Source organism: Mya arenaria, chromosome 6, assembly GCF_026914265.1.
Source record: "Mya arenaria isolate MELC-2E11 chromosome 6, ASM2691426v1".
Classification (NCBI taxonomy): Eukaryota; Metazoa; Mollusca; class Bivalvia; order Myida; family Myidae; genus Mya; species Mya arenaria.
In genome coordinates, this window is record NC_069127.1 from 21,493,195 (window position 1) to 21,499,194 (window position 6,000).

Here is a 6,000-nt window from a genome sequence, read left to right on the forward strand (position 1 = left end):
ACAGTATTATTCTCAATTCAGGCAGCCGCCCCATGTCGTTAAAAACGTTTTACGTAAAGTTATGTAATATAAACAATTGATAAAGAGTCAATTCGTGACACTTTTTTCTAGAGAATTACTGCATTACGTATTGAATTAGATATGGTAATGGGTCACTAATACATTTTAAAATTGCGAAAAGATGCTACATTCATCATTAACATATGAATCGCTTTTCAAATCTCGCATTCTGTCCAAGTCAACTATACCTCTCGTTTTATAAAATGCCACCATGTTTACAAAGAAATACTGCCAAATATTATCTATATAATTAAACAATACAATCACACGCAGGTTCTAAAGGAAAAACATGGTGGCATATCGTCCTAGATTAGTTGAATATAAAAGGAAGTAGTTGGATACATTGCATGGATATTGACATTGTAGATATTTATAGGAGCGCGTTAATTCCAGAAATAAAACACCTTATGACACCCAGACCATTTCATACGATACTCACGATACTAAAATAACCCAGTAGGAAACTGATCATAGATCCGAGGAAGAAGAACAAATGAAACAAAGACATCACTTGGTCAGACATTAGGAAATGACGTTTGATAAGCGTTTACTTTTATTTCATTTAAATTATATTTGAAAATTCGATCTTGTTTTTCTACTTGATTTTTCTTTCAATGCATAATGATTTCATACATCTAGCACTAAGAGTGCAGGGTGGTATAAATTACATTCGCGTGTTAATTTAACAACGAAAACAATTATGTTTTTTAATAAAACATTAGATAAGTTGCCAAAAATAAATCACATAAAAATGTTATAACAAGGGGTACTCTATTTTGAGTCGTTGTGCAATGACAAACACTATTGGTTTGATACAAAGTTGTCCGAAAATGACCCTTTAACTGTCGAAGTTTGGGACTATCCGACCTGATCTGATATCCGCTTCATCCCAAAAACGGCATGTCGACATGAAGGAAGAATGCGGCTCGAAATCAGCTTAGATAAGTGGTGTAACTAGCAAAATAAAATACTATCATTTTAAATAAGTCTTCATACAGTGCAATAATACTTTTTTCATAACGATTGCATTCAAAAGCAAACGACCAGCGTATTGACATTTAAAAACGTAAAAAGCAGAAGACATTTACATTAAAAAGAATTATGTTTAACAGAGTCAACGTTGGCACAGGACATCCGCTAAAAGCCTCTTATCGTCGATACAGAATGCCTTGAACGACATTTGTCTCGTGTAATCACCATGACTATTGCAACCAAGGACAAAGAGCAGACATAAGAAAGCACATATCGATTTTCCGATATTCCCCTTTTAGAGCTGTATGCTATAAATGCTGGTTATTTTGTGGTGAAGGATATCCATAAGACGTAAGCCTAGAATGAATATTTTGTATCACGATTTGCAGACAAATCTGATATTTCAGCGAGGTTTTTATTTTGCGGTTTTGTTATATATTTTTGCAAAGTGTGTATCCATTAACTTAATAGTTCTAAAATCGCTACAAAAATGTTATCATTGTTTGCTGCTTCCCTAACCCCAGCGAGGCCTATTGGTGAATGACTGACACGAAAAGAGCCTGACAATAAATGCTACCAATCGGCAAATTGCTTTTTAATGGATCGGGGGAGTTGCTCTTCGATGTTCTCTAAGACGTTTGAAATGTAGCGTCTGGTATATTCGTAATTCTCTGTGGCTATTTGAATAACCGTTGTTAATGCAAAAACGGTCTGTATTTTTAGCACGTTTTTGCCAAATCTGATTATTCAAGGCATTTTTCTCCTCCTATAACAATTTCATTATTCTCAACTTAAAGACAAATGTAAAACGTAACTCAATTTTCCGTTGGTAATGGTTCATTACGTTATATCAAGAAAATATTGTATTTATAATGTGAACAAATGATGGCAATAATTCGTTGTTGATGTTTTCTTAATACACTTAAATCATAGTTCTGACAGTTTGCTTGGAACTGATTCCGTATTTCTTTGTCCATAACATTTAAGCTATTTTTAACGATGTGCATCCACTGAATTATATAAATCTCTGAATGAAATTTTATATAAGTTCATAAAAGGGACTGTACACCAGATTGTTACCAAAAAAAGTTTTTTTTCTGTAATGAATCTCAGGACAATTATCTAATAGAATGTGATACGCTTTGTTATCATAATTGTAAAAAAAGGTATCAAAATGTCATCGTCGGCGTTGTATCCACTGAGCTACTACGGCTTACTCTAAGTGGGTCACATAATTAAGTTATACACCTACCTCGGTAATATCACGTGATAAGACCGACTAGCCAATCACGCATAAGTAATGAATTCTACCTGGTAGACATACCCAGTAATATATTTTAATGGAAAAATACGAAATAACTGCTAAACTTAAATAAATTGTAAACTAATTGGTACATCAGTTATTAAGTTTCAATGCATTGTACACATCGATGCCAAGTTTATGTCAGTTTTCGACAATTTTCTTTTTTTTTTCGCCATTTTATCATACGGAGTACAGCCCCTTTAATCTAATCGAAATTTAGAATAACTATATTATTTAGCTTTTATATAACAATCCTCATATCAAAGATATAAATGATTATAGTTTAATTGCAACCGTCAAATTAAAATTGTATTCTTTTTAACACAATGTTTAATAAAATTTTAAAAAAATACTGCTTTTGATGTTATCGTCATATTTATATTTCCAGTTTATGTCTTTTATTCCTTCGTCATTCTTATATTTTAAGTGTACTTGACACGTATTACATACATTACAAGTTATACGTGTTTCTCAGGTTGTGACGTAACATCCAATAGCCCGACAATACGGATGGGCATATTCTACTCTCCCAAATGCACTCAAATAACCAGTGATGGGTGTTCATATTCGCAGGCCTCTTCAACGAGTAGGTCAAAATAAGATTCCACAATTTTAATCTTTAGGATATGTCACCAGAATAAGTTGGCTGCTTTATTTCTTAAAGAATACAATCAAAATGACTTTTATGAGTAAGTTGAGAATTGAGTTTAAGGGAATAAATACCATTTTAGTCTGCATTAGTTCATTTTTTTCAAATAAATTCTCGTTCATTGATATAAAGAGGTTAGCTTAAACGAGTTAAGAGGGGGTGGGCGCCGGTTGCTCAACCGTCCAAATCCGCTAGTGTCAGATTCATGAACTGTTCGTGTACCTAAAGACAAGTTCATTTGCAATTCCGATTGCTACATGTGAAGCTCTAGTGGTTTTACAAACATTAGCTTGCTTTTTGTACAGCATTATTAGAAATACTAAATTGGTGGTTAATAATCCAATGGCTCTAAAAAATAAGGGCCGGAAGTGAAAACACAAAATGCCATTTATATCATGGTCAAATAAAAATACAGTTTGAACCACATAAGACAAATGAATCCTTTCATTTTAGTCAAAACAAATGTGTTATACATGTACTTGAAATGTAAGAAAAAAACTGGTTAATTCTTTGAATGTCAAGTAGGTCATTCTTACTGTGGCAATATATTATAGTCTCAAGGTATCATGGAACGTTTATATCTTGTTTTGGTGCGACAATTATAACATAAATAAATAACAAATGGAGACTGAGAATTATATCAACATAATTTACGGGTCTACGTTTTTTGACCTCCTTACTCGTATATATGACAGCATCATATTTCTGAACTTCCTCTGGCGCTAACAAAAGCATTGTAGGCTTTGAAGGAACTTTTGAATTCTTCGATGCAATTGAGTGGTTTATAATCGCCATTCGGGCTTGTCCCTGTAGTTTTCAATGTATTTTTTAATGAAGATTAATGACATAAGCAGTTTGATTGAAAACCCATACGGAGTGTCCTCATCGATAGCTGGGTAACTTTTATGTTTGAAAAATTATAATCAGAATTGCTATTATTTTTCCAAAATGATTAGAGATCGATAAATTATTCAGGATTCTATCTGAAACAGATCAAGACAATGAGCTTCAATTAAGTCAAACAAAGTTTTGGTTGTCCAACGGTTGTTTCCGACAAGTAGAATTAAAATAGAACATTTAAAGCACATGCCAAATATATCTTGCACTAAGCTTATAGGGCCTGCGACTATCAAAATTATGATTAGTAAGGATTCTGTTCTATGAAATATTACCTTATCAAGTAATTTTAATTTAGCAGACACAATGTGGGAGTCTTGATTAATAAAACGGCCTCACGTAACAGACACTTGGCAGGGTATCTTGTGGTGTATGTCTATCTAAGGCCTCATATGTACACATCTCATCTATAACGTAAGAATAATGTATTTCAATATTTATCAGCCAACAATCTATAGACAAATCCCAAAATAAACGTCAGCTTTCAAAACAATGCAAACTTTTGGACAATTTTAAGGAAGTGAAAGGACTTTGTGCAAGATGAATCCAAGTCTAGGAATGTCAAAATAAATTTAACTGATTAAACTTACGTTAAATTTATGTAACATTGAAATAGTAGAGTTTAAATAACACGACATGTACACGACATACACTGGTTTGCCGTTACACATATCAATAAGGTTGTCCTCCTCGTGTTATATATTCATTTACAATTAAACAATAACGTATACATCATTTAAACAAGCATGAATGTCACACGACAACACGTGTATCCCTTGCATCAATGGATTATTGGCATTGGGCAGACGCACTAAAAGTAAAAAAATACTGTCCTTTTATTGAAAAAACAATCAATATAACAATATAAAAAGGTGAGCTACGAGTGCCAAATATTTTTTAAAACTAAAAGTTCAAGTCATTTGAGGCTCACCAAATGCGAATAACGTTGGTATTAGCATTAGTCTTGCCTCGGATATAACGCCAACACTTTGAAAAGTTTTTGACCTCATGTTTTTGATGATGAATTTCTCATACAAAATATTAGGTTGAATATGGCGTCCTTACATAACTAATCTGTCAGTGATTGATGTTATGAAAATTTTACAGATTCATGTAATCTTTAATGCCGCTTTTTTCTGCTGGTTAGGGATGTTTCAGCGTGTGAATTCTCTTTCTTGTAAAATATTACTGTAATCTAAAATGTAATTTTGACCGTGGAATGTAAACGGTTTTGGTGGTTTCCTTAAAGCTGCCCTCTCACAGATTGAACATTTTGACAACTTTTTTTTATTTTTTTGTCTTAGAACGAGCCAATTTTTGTGAAAATCAATGGAAACCAGTGATACAAGACTGCTGACAAAAATTAGATCGCAGATTTTTATATTTAAGTTTAAATATTGATGTTTAATACTTTTTTCTTAAACCGTAAGTAACGGTTTAAGCAATACAAAATTATTTTTGAACGGTAATATGAAAATCTACGATCTTATTTTGTGTCAATAATCTTATATCATTGGTTTGCAGATATTTACACAAAATATTGCTATTTCCAAGACAAAAAAAAATAAGTTGACAAAACGTTCTACCTGTGAAAGTGCAGCTTTAAATTTGAGACATTATAACTTGCAATAACACACAATCTTAGACCTATAAGAACAGATTACCTCCAAAAATCCCGATGCAAATGTTCCATTGATGTTGATGTAAGAAACGAATAAACAGGGCTTTGTAATCTGTTTTGATGGCGGATCCTCACAATTTGTGACATTTTTTGTTCAGACAAATATTGATAAATATCTGTCACACACAGTCTGAATCTTAGGCAACATAGCTATTGATTGAAGTGCTGGGGACGGAGAATTTGAGTCTTAATTAAAGGTTCTTTACCGATACAGCTTGTGCCATGAATTCCATTCACATGTTTCAACGGTAAACTTGATAATGTTTGAATTTTGCAAATACATTTGTCTCAAGGATTTATTTGGGAGTTCATAATCTATTTCATTCTTGTGTTGATGTTTTTCTTGATATTTTATTTATAAATCTGTCAATATATATGCAAAAAGCTACAGAAACATGCTCAGTAGCAAAACGTTTAAACATAAACCCGGTTTAGTGG